The sequence below is a fragment of the Amblyomma americanum genome, chromosome 6 (genome assembly GCF_052857255.1).
Source record: "Amblyomma americanum isolate KBUSLIRL-KWMA chromosome 6, ASM5285725v1, whole genome shotgun sequence".
NCBI classification, from domain to species: Eukaryota; Metazoa; Arthropoda; class Arachnida; order Ixodida; family Ixodidae; genus Amblyomma; species Amblyomma americanum.
In genome coordinates this window covers 150,271,870-150,282,912 of record NC_135502.1, presented here as the reverse complement: position 1 = coordinate 150,282,912, position 11,043 = coordinate 150,271,870, and the positions used below count along the sequence as shown (strand labels likewise).

At 48.4% G+C, this 11,043-nt stretch overlaps 1 non-coding gene across 1 annotated transcript; it reads right to left on the bottom strand.

Moving 5' to 3' along the window:
• Positions 1-3,893: 3,893 nt before the first annotated feature.
• Positions 3,894-3,967, bottom strand: TRNAS-AGA (transfer RNA serine (anticodon AGA)). Its single transcript has one exon. It is a non-coding gene; the product is annotated as a tRNA-Ser (tRNA).
• Positions 3,968-11,043: the final 7,076 nt, after the last annotated feature.

Below are 11,043 nucleotides of genomic sequence, written 5' to 3'. Positions count from 1 at the left end.
GGCTGTCCAATCTGCTGCTCTCTTGGGTATTTATGTTTACTGGGTGTAAGCGAGCCTTGAGAGTGTTCACCAGCGCCACCCTCGACCATAGCGGCGGACGTGGCACGTCCTGTAATTCCGCGAGCGTGACGTAGAACGTCATCTAACGGCGAGGGCGGAAACTGTGCGAGAGCCCTCTTATGCTACCTATGGCATCAAGACTGCCAGAACCTAGACCCTCGTTAAGCTATTAGCAGACAAGTTAAAGGAAATGAGGGGCCCGTTTGACAAATTTATGAAGGGAGCCAACAGTCACCGAAACCAAGGTGCATAGGGGAACGTTAATTTTTTTTTAATGTGTTATGCTTCTCAGGGGGATAATATTACTTAGATTAATAAATCGCTTAACGAAAATTACTTATAAAGCAGCAGAAAAAACAACCATGCCGCCGGTGGGATCCGAACCCACGACCTCCGAATATCGCGTCCGGTGCTCTTACCAACTGAGCTACGGCCACGGCTGTCCAATCTGCTGCTCTCTTGGGTATTTATGTTTACTGGGTGTAAGCGAGCCTTGAGAGTGTTCACCAGCGCCACCCTCGACCATAGCGGCGGACGTAGCACGTCCTGTAATTCCGCGAGCGTGACGTAGAACGTCATCTAACGGCGAGGGCGGAAACTCTGCGAGAGCCCTCTTATGCTACCTATGGCATCAAGACTGCCAGAACCGAGGCCCTCGTTAAGCTATTAGCAGACAAGTTAAAGGAAATGAGGGGCCCGTTTGACAAATTTATGAAGAGAGCCAACAGTCACCGAAACCAAGGTGCATAGGGGATAGTTAATTTTTTTTTTAATGTGTTACGCTTCTCAGGGGGATAATAATACTTATATATTAAATCGCTTAAAGAAAATTACTTATAAAGCAGCAGAAAAAACAACCATGCCGCCGGTGGGATCCGAACCCACGACCTCCGAATATCGCGTCCGGTGCTCTTACCAACTGAGCTACGGCGACGGCTGTCCAATCTGCTGCTCTCTTGGGTAGTTATGTTTATTGGGTGTAAGCGAGCCTTGAGAGTGTTCACCAGCGCCACCCTCGACCATAGCGGCGGATGTATCACGTCCTGTAATACCGCGAGCGTGACGTTAACGTCATCTAATGGAGAGGGCGGAAACTGTGCGAGAGCCCTCTTATGCTACCTATGGCATCAAGACTGCCAGAACCTAGACCGTCGTTAAGCTATTAGCAGACAAGTTAAAGGAAATGAGGGGCCCGTTTGACAAATTTATGAAGGGAGCCAACAGTCACCGAAACCAAGGTGCATAGGGGAACGTTAATTTTTTTTTAATGTGTTATGCTTCTCAGGGGTATAATAATACTTAGATTAATAAATCGCTTAAAGAAAATTGCTTATAAAGCAGGAGAAAAAACAACCATGCCGCCGGTGGTATCCGAACCCACGACCTCCGAATATCGCGTCCGGTGCTCTTACCAAGTGAGCTACGGCGACGGCTGTCCAATCTGCTGCTCTCTTGGGTATTTATGTTTACTGGGTGTAAGCGAGCCTTGAGAGTGTTCACCAGCGCCACCCTCGACCATAGCGGCGGACGTAGCACGTCCTGTAATACCGCGAGCGTGACGTAGAACGTCATCTAACGGCGAGGGCGGAAACTGTGCGAGAGCCCTCTTATGCTACCTATGGCATCAAGACTGCCATAACCTAGACCCTCGTTAAGCTATTAGCAGACAAGTTAAAGGAAATGAGGGGCCCGTTTGACAAATTTATGAAGGGAGCCAACCGTCACCGAAACCAAGGTGCATAGGGGAACGTTAATTTTTTTTAATGTGTTCTGCTTCTCAGGGGGATAATAATACTTAGATTAATAAATCGCTTAAAGAAAATTACTTATAAAGCAGCAGAAAAAATAACCATGCCGCCGGTGGGATCCGAACCCACGACCTCCGAATATCGCGTCCGGTGCTCTTACCAACTGAGCTACGGCGACGGCTGTCCAATCTGCTGCTCTCTTGGGTAGTTATGTTTACTGGGTGTAAGCGAGCCTTGAGAGTGTTCACCAGCGCCACCCTCGACCATAGCGGCGGACGTAGCACGTCCTGTAATTCCGCGAGCGTGACGTAGAACGTCATCTAACGGCGAGGGCGGAAACTGTGCGAGAGCCCTCTTATGCTACCTATGGCATCAAGACTGCCAGAACCTAGACCCTCGTTAAGCTATTAGCAGACAAGTTAAAGGAAATGAGGGGCCCGTTTGACAAATTTATGAAGGGAGCCAACAGTCACCGAAACCAAGGTGCATAGGGGAACGTTAATTTTTTTAATGTGTTATGCTTCTCAGGGGGATAATATTACTTAGATTAATAAATCGCTTAAAGACAATTACTTATAAAGCAGCAGAAAAACAACCATGCCGCCGGTGGGATCCGAACCCACGACCTCCGAATATCGCGTCCGGTGCTCTTACCAACTGAGCTACGGCGACCGCTGTCCAATCTGCTGCTCTCTTGGGTATTTATGTTTACTGGGTGTAAGCGAGCCTTGAGAGTATTCACCAGCGCCACCCTCGACCATAGCGGCGGACGTAGCACGTCCTGTAATACCACGAGCGTGACGTAGAACGTCATCTAACGGCGAGGGCGGAAACTGTGCGAGAGCCCTCTTATGCTACCTATGGCATCAAGACTGCCAGAACCTAGACCCTCGTTAAGCTATTAGCAGACAAGTTAAAGGAAATGAGGGGCCCGTTTGACAAATTTATGAAGGGAGCCAACAGTCACCGAAACCAAGGTGCATAGGGGAACGTTAATTTTTTTTAATGTGTTATGCTTCTCAGGGGGATAATAATACTTAGATTAATAAATCGCTTAACGAAAATTACTTATAAAGAAGCAGAAAAAACAACCATGCCGCCGGTGGGATCCGAACCCACGACCTCCGAATATCGCGTCCGGTGCTCTTACCAACTGAGCTACGGCGACGGCTGTCCAATCTGCTGCTCTCTTGGTATTTATGTTTACTGGGTGTAAGCGAGCCTTGAGAGTGTTCACCAGCGCCACCCTCGACCATAGCGGCGGACGTAGCACGTCCTGTAATACCGCGAGCGTGACGTAGAACGTCATCTAATGGCGAGGGCGGAAACTGTGCGAGAGCCCTCTTATGCTACCTATGGCATCAAGACTGCCAGAACCTAGACCCTCGTTTAGCTATTAGCAGACAAGTTAAAGGAATTGAGGGGCCCGTTTGACAAATTTATGAAGGGAGCCAACAGTCACCGAAACCAAGGTGCATAGGGGAACGTTAATTTTTTTTTAATGTGTTATGCTTCTCAGGGGGATAATAATACTTAGATTAATAAATCGCTTAAAGAAAATTACTTATAAAGCAGCAGAAAAAACAACCATGCCGCCGATGGGATCCGAACCCACGACCTCCGAATATCGCGTCCGGTGCTCTTAACAACTGAGCTACGGCGACGGCTGTCCAATCTGCTGCTCTCTTGGGTATTTATGTTTACTGGGTGTAAGCGAGCCTTGAGAGTGTTCACCAGCGCCACCCTCGACCATAGCGGCGGACGTAGCACGTCCTGTAATACCGCGAGCGTGACGTAGAACGTCATCTAACGGCGAGGGCGGAAACTGTGCGAGAGCCCTCTTATTCTACCTATGGCATCAATACTGACAGAACCTAGACCCTCGTTAAGCTATTAGCAGACAAGTTAAGGGAAATAGGGGCCCGTTTGACAAATTTATGAAGGGAGCCAACAGTCACCGAAACCAAGGTGCATAGGGGAACGTTAATTTTTTTTAATGTGTTATGCTTCTCAGGGGGATAATAATACTTAGATTAATAAATCGCTTAACGAAAATTACTTATAAAGAAGCAGAAAAAACAACCATGCCGCCGGTGGGATCCGAACCCACGACCTCCGAATATCTCGTCCGGTGCTCTTACCAACTGAGCTACGGCGACGGCTGTCCAATCTGCTGCTCTCTTGGGTATTTATGTTTACTGGGTGTAAGCGAGCCTTGAGATTGTTCACCAGCGCCACCCTCGACCATAGCGGCGGACGTAGCACGTCCTGTAATACCGCGAGCGTGACGTAGAACGTCATCTAACGGCGAGGGCGGAAACTGTGCGAGAGCCCTCTTATGCTACCTATGGCATCAAGACTGCCAGAACCTAGACCCTCGTTAAGCTATTAGCAGACAAGTTAAAGGAAATGAGGGGCCCGTTTGACAAATTTATGAAGGGAGCCAACAGTCACCGAAACCAAGGTGCATAGGGGAACGTTAATTTTTTTTTAATGTGTTATGCTTCTCAGGGGGATAATAATACTTAGATTAATAAATCGCTTAAAGAAAATTACTTATAAAGCAGCAGAAAAAACAACCATGCCGCCGGTGGGATCCGAACCCACGACCTCCGAATATCGCGTCCGGTGCTCTTACCAACTGAGCTACGGCGACGGCTGTCCAATCTGCTGCTCTCTTGGGTATTTATGTTTACTGGGTGTAAGCGAGCCTTGAGAGTGTTCACCAGCGCCACCCTCGACCATAGCGGCGGACGTAGCACGTCCTGTAATACCGCGAGCGTGACGTAGAACGTCATCTAACGGCGAGGGCGGAAACTGTGCGAGAGCCCTCTTGTGCTACCTATGCATCAAGACTGCCAGAACCTAGACCCTCGTTAAGCTATTAGCAGACAAGTTAAAGGAAATGAGGGGCCCGTTTGACACATTTATGAAGGGAGCCAACAGTCACCGAAACCAAGGTGCATAGGGGAACGTTAATTTTTTTTAATGTGTTATGCTTCTCAGGGGGATAATAATACTTAGATTAATAAATCGCTTAAAGAAAATTACTTATAAAGCAGCAGAAAAAACAACCATGCCGCCGGTGGGATCCGAGCCCACGACCTCCGAATATCGCGTCCGGTGCTCTTACCAACTGAGCTACGGCGACGGCTGTCCAATCTGCTGCTCTCTTGGGTATTTATGTTTACTGGGTGTAAGCGAGCCTTGAGAGTGTTCACCAGCGCCACCCTCGACCATAGCGGCGGACGTAGCACGTCCTGTAATACCGCGAGCGTGACGTAGAACGTCATCTAACGGCGAGGGCGGAAACTGTGCGAAAGCCCTCTTATTCTACCTATGGCATCAATACTGCCAGAACCTAGACCCACGTTAAGCTATTAGCAGACAAGTTAAGGGAAATAAGGGCCCGTTTGACAAATTATTGAAGGGAGCCAACAGTCACCGAAACCAAGGTGCATAGGGGAACGTTAATTTTTTTTAATGTGTTATGCTTCTCAGGGGGATAATAATACTTAGATTAATAAATCGCTTAACGAAAATTACTTATAAAGAAGCAGAAAAAACAACCATGCCGCCGGTGGGATCCGAACCCACGACCTCCGAATATCGCGTCCGGTGCTCTTACCAACTGAGCTACGGCGACGGCTGTCCAATCTGCTGCTCTCTTGGGTATTTATGTTTACTGGGTGTAAGCGAGCCTTGAGATTGTTCACCAGCGCCACCCTCGACAATAGCGGCGGACGTAGCACGTCCTGTAATACCGCGAGCGTGACGTAGAACGTCATCTAACGGCGAGGGCGGAAACTGTGCGAGAGCCCTCTTATGCTACCTATGGCATCAAGATGCCAGAACCTAGACCCTCGTTAACCTATTAGCAGACAAGTTAAAGGAAATGAGGGGCCCGTTTGACAAATTTATGAAGGGAGCCAACAGTCACCGAAACCAAGGTGCATAGGGGAACGTTAATTTTTTTTAATGTGTTATGCTTCTCAGGGGGATAATAATACTTAGATTAATAAATCGCTTAACGAAAATTACTTATAAAGAAGCAGAAAAAACAACCATGCCGCCGGTGGGATCCGAACCCACGACCTCCGAATATCGCGTCCGGTGCTCTTACCAACTGAGCTACGGCGACGGCTGTCCAATCTGCTGCTCTCTTGGGTATTTATGTTTACTGGGTGTAAGCGAGCCTTGAGAGTGTTCACCAGCGCCACCCTCGACCATAGCGGCGGACGTAGCACGTCCTGTAATACCACGAGCGTGACGTAGAACGTCATCTAACGGCGAGGGCGGAAACTGTGCGAGAGCCCTCTTGTGCTACCTATGCATCAAGACTGTCAGAACCTAGACCCTCGTTAAGCTATTAGCAGACAAGTTAAAGGAAATGAGGGGCCCGTTTGACACATTTATGAAGGGAGCCAACAGTCACCGAAACCAAGGTGCATGGGGGAACGTTAATTTTTTTTAATGTGTTATGCTTCTCAGGGGGATAATAATACTTAGATTAATAAATCGCTTAAAGAAAATTACTTATAAAGCAGCAGAAAAAACAACCATGCCGCCGGTGGGATCCGAACCCACCACCTCCGAATATCGCGTCCGGTGCTCTTACCAACTGAGCTACGGCGACGGCTGTCCAATCTGCTGCTCTCTTGGGTATTTATGTTTACTGGGTGTAAGCGAGCCTTGAGAGTGTTCACCAGCGCCACCCTCGACCATAGCGGCGGACGTAGCACGTCCTGTAATACCGCGAGCGTGACGTAGAACGTCATCTAACGGCGAGGGCGGAAACTGTGCGAGAGCCCTCTTATTCTACCTATGGCATCAATACTGCCAGAACCTAGACCCTCGTTAAGCTATTAGCAGACAAGTTAAGGGAAATAGGGGCCCGTTTGACAAATTTATGAAGGGAGCCAACAGTCACCGAAACCAAGGTGCATAGGGGAACGTTAATTTTTTTTAATGTGTTATGCTTCTCAGGGGGATAATAATACTTAGATTAATAAATCGCTTAACGAAAATTACTTATAAAGAAGCAGAAAAAACAACCATGCCGCCGGTGGGATCCGAACCCACGACCTCCGAATATCGCGTCCGGTGCTCTTACCAACTGAGCTACGGCGACGGCTGTCCAATCTGCTGCTCTCTTGGGTATTTATGTTTACTGGGTGTAAGCGAGCCTTGAGAGTGTTCACCAGCGCCACCCTCGACCATAGCGGCGGACGTAGCACGTCCTGTAATACCGCGAGCGTGACGTAGAACGTCATCTAACGGCGAGGGCGGAAACTGTGCGAGAGCCCTCTTATGCTACCTATGGCATCAAGACTGCCAGAACCTAGACCCTCGTTAAGCTATTAGCAGACAAGTTAAAGGAAATGAGGGGCCCGTTTGACAAATTTATGAAGGGAGCCAACAGTCACCGAAACCAAGGTGCATAGGGGAACGTTAATTTTTTTTTAATGTGTTATGCTTCTCAGGGGGATAATAATACTTAGATTAATAAATCGCTTAAAGAAAATTACTTATAAAGCAGCAGAAAAAACAACCATGCCGCCGGTGGGATCCGAACCCACGACTTCCGAATATCGCGTCCGGTGCTCTTACCAACTGAGCTACGGCGACGGCTGTCCAATCTGCTGCTCTCTTGGGTATTTATGTTTACTGGGTGTAAGCGAGCCTTGAGAGTGTTCACCAGCGCCACCCTCGACCATAGCGGCGGACGTAGCACGTCCTGTAATACCACGAGCGTGACGTAGAACGTCATCTAACGGCGAGGGCGGAAACTGTGCGAGAGCCCTCTTATGCTACCTATGGCATCAAGACTGCCAGAACCTAGACCCTCGTTTAGCTATTAGCAGACAAGTTAAAGGAATTGAGGGGCCCGTTTGACAAATTTATGAAGGGAGCCAACAGTCACCGAAACCAAGGTGCATAGGGGAACGTTAATTTTTTTTAATGTGTTATGCTTCTCAGGGGGATAATAATACTTAGATTAATAAATCGCTTAAATAAAATTACTTATAAAGCAGCAGAAAAAACAACCATGCCGCCGATGGGATCCGAACCCACGACCTCCGAATATCGCGTCCGGTGCTCTTACCAACTGAGCTACGGCGACGGCTGTCCAATCTGCTGCTCTCTTGGGTATTTATGTTTACTGGGTGTAAGCGAGCCTTGAGAGTGTTCACCAGCGCCACCCTCGACCATAGCGGCGGACGTAGCACGTCCTGTAATACCGCGAGCGTGACGTAGAACGTCATCTAACGGCGAGGGCGGAAACTGTGCGAGAGCCCTCTTGTGCTACCTATGCATCAAGACTGCCAGAACCTAGACCCTCGTTAAGCTATTAGCAGACAAGTTAAAGGAAATGAGGGGCCCGTTTGACACATTTATGAAGGGAGCCAACAGTCACCGAAACCAAGGTGCATAGGGGAACGTTAATTTTTTTTAATGTGTTATGCTTCTCAGGGGGATAATAATACTTAGATTAATAAATCGCTTAAAGAAAAAACTTATAAAGCAGCAGAAAAAACAACCATGCCGCCGGTGGGATCCGAGCCCACGACCTCCGAATATCGCGTCCGGTGCTCTTACCAACTGAGCTACGGCGACGGCTTTCCAATCTGCTGCTCTCTTGGGTATTTATGTTTACTGGGTGTAAGCGAGCCTTGAGAGTGTTCACCAGCGCCACCCTCGACCATAGCGGCGGACGTAGCACGTCCTGTAATACCGCGAGCGTGACGTAGAACGTCATCTAACGGCGAGGGCGGAAACTGTGTGAGAGCCCTCTTATTCTACCTATGGCATCAATACTGCCAGAACCTAGACCCTCGTTAAGCTATTAGCAGACAAGTTAAGGGAAATAGGGGCCCGTTTGACAAATTTATGAAGGGAGCCAACAGTCACCGAAACCAAGGTGCATAGGGGAACGTTAATTTTTTTTAATGTGTTATGCTTCTCAGGGGGATAATAATACTTAGATTATTAATCGCTTAACGAAAATTACTTATATTGAAGCAGAAAAAACAACCATGCCGCCGGTGGGATCCGAACCCACGACCTCCGAATATCGCGTCCGGTGCTCTTACCAACTGAGCTACGGCGACGGCTGTCCAATCTGCTGCTCTCTTGGGTATTTATGTTTACTGGGTGTAAGCGAGCCTTGAGAGTGTTCACGAGCGCCACCCTCGACCATAGCGGCGGACGTAGCACGTCCTGTAATACCACGAGCGTGACGTAGAACGTCATCTAACGGCGAGGGCGGAAACTGTGCGAGAGCCCTCTTATGCTACCTATGGCATCAAGACTGCCAGAACCTAGACCCTCGTTTAGCTATTAGCAGACAAGTTAAAGGAATTGAGGGGCCCGTTTGACAAATTTATGAAGGGAGCCAACAGTCACCGAAACCAAGGTGCATAGGGGAACGTTAATTTTTTTTAATGTGTTATGCTTCTCAGGGGGATAATAATACTTAGATTAATAAATCGCTTAAATAAAATTACTTATAAAGCAGCAGAAAAAACAACCATGCCGCCAATGGGATCCGAACCCACGACCTCCGAATATCGCGTCCGGTGCTCTTACCAACTGAGCTACGGCGACGGCTGTCCAATCTGCTGCTCTCTTGGGTATTTATGTTTACTGGGTGTAAGCGAGCCTTGAGAGTGTTCACCAGCGCCACCCTCGACCATAGCGGCGGACGTAGCACGTCCTGTAATACCGCGAGCGTGACGTAGAACGTCATCTAACGGCGAGGGCGGAAACTGTGCGAGAGCCCTCTTGTGCTACCTATGCATCAAGACTGCCAGAACCTAGACCCTCGTTAAGCTATTAGCAGACAAGTTAAAGGAAATGAGGGGCCCGTTTGACACATTTATGAAGGGAGCCAACAGTCACCGAAACCAAGGTGCATAGGGGAACGTTAATTTTTTTTAATGTGTTATGCTTCTCAGGGGGATAATAATACTTAGATTAATAAATCGCTTAAAGAAAAAACTTATAAAGCAGCAGAAAAAACAACCATGCCGCCGGTGGGATCCGAGCCCACGACCTCCGAATATCGCGTCCGGTGCTCTTACCAACTGAGCTACGGCGACGGCTTTCCAATCTGCTGCTCTCTTGGGTATTTATGTTTACTGGGTGTAAGCGAGCCTTGAGAGTGTTCACCAGCGCCACCCTCGACCATAGCGGCGGACGTAGCACGTCCTGTAATACCGCGAGCGTGACGTAGAACGTCATCTAACGGCGAGGGCGGAAACTGTGTGAGAGCCCTCTTATTCTACCTATGGCATCAATACTGCCAGAACCTAGACCCTCGTTAAGCTATTAGCAGACAAGTTAAGGGAAATAGGGGCCCGTTTGACAAATTTATGAAGGGAGCCAACAGTCACCGAAACCAAGGTGCATAGGGGAACGTTAATTTTTTTTAATGTGTTATGCTTCTCAGGGGGATAATAATACTTAGATTATTAATCGCTTAACGAAAATTACTTATATTGAAGCAGAAAAAACAACCATGCCGCCGGTGGGATCCGAACCCACGACCTCCGAATATCGCGTCCGGTGCTCTTACCAACTGAGCTACGGCGACGGCTGTCCAATCTGCTGCTCTCTTGGGTATTTATGTTTACTGGGTGTAAGCGAGCCTTGAGATTGTTCACCAGCGCCACCCTCGACCATAGCGGCGGACGTAGCAGGTCCTGTAATACCGCGAGCGTGACGTAGAACGTCATCTAACGGCGAGGGCGGAAACTGTGTGAGAGCCCTCTTATGCTACCTATGGCATCAAGACTGCCAGAACCTAGACCCTCGTTAAGCTATTAGCAGACAAGTTAAAGGAAATGAGGGGCCCGTTTGACAAATTTATGAAGGGAGCCAACAGTCACCGAAACCAAGGTGCATAGGGGAACGTTAATTTTTTTTAATGTGTTATGCTTCTCAGGGGGATAATAATACTTAGATTAATAAATCGCTTAACGAAAATTACTTATAAAGCAGCAGAAAAAACAACCATGCCGCCGGTGGGATCCGAACCCACGACCTCCGAATATCGCGTCCGGTGCTCTTACCAACTGAGCTACGGCGACGGCTGTCCAATCTGCTGCTCTCTTGGGTATTTATGTTTACTGGGTGTAAGCGAGCCTTGAGAGTGTTCACCAGCGCCACCCTCGACCATAGCGGCGGACGTAGCACGTCCTGTAATACCACGAGCGTGACGTAGAACGTCATC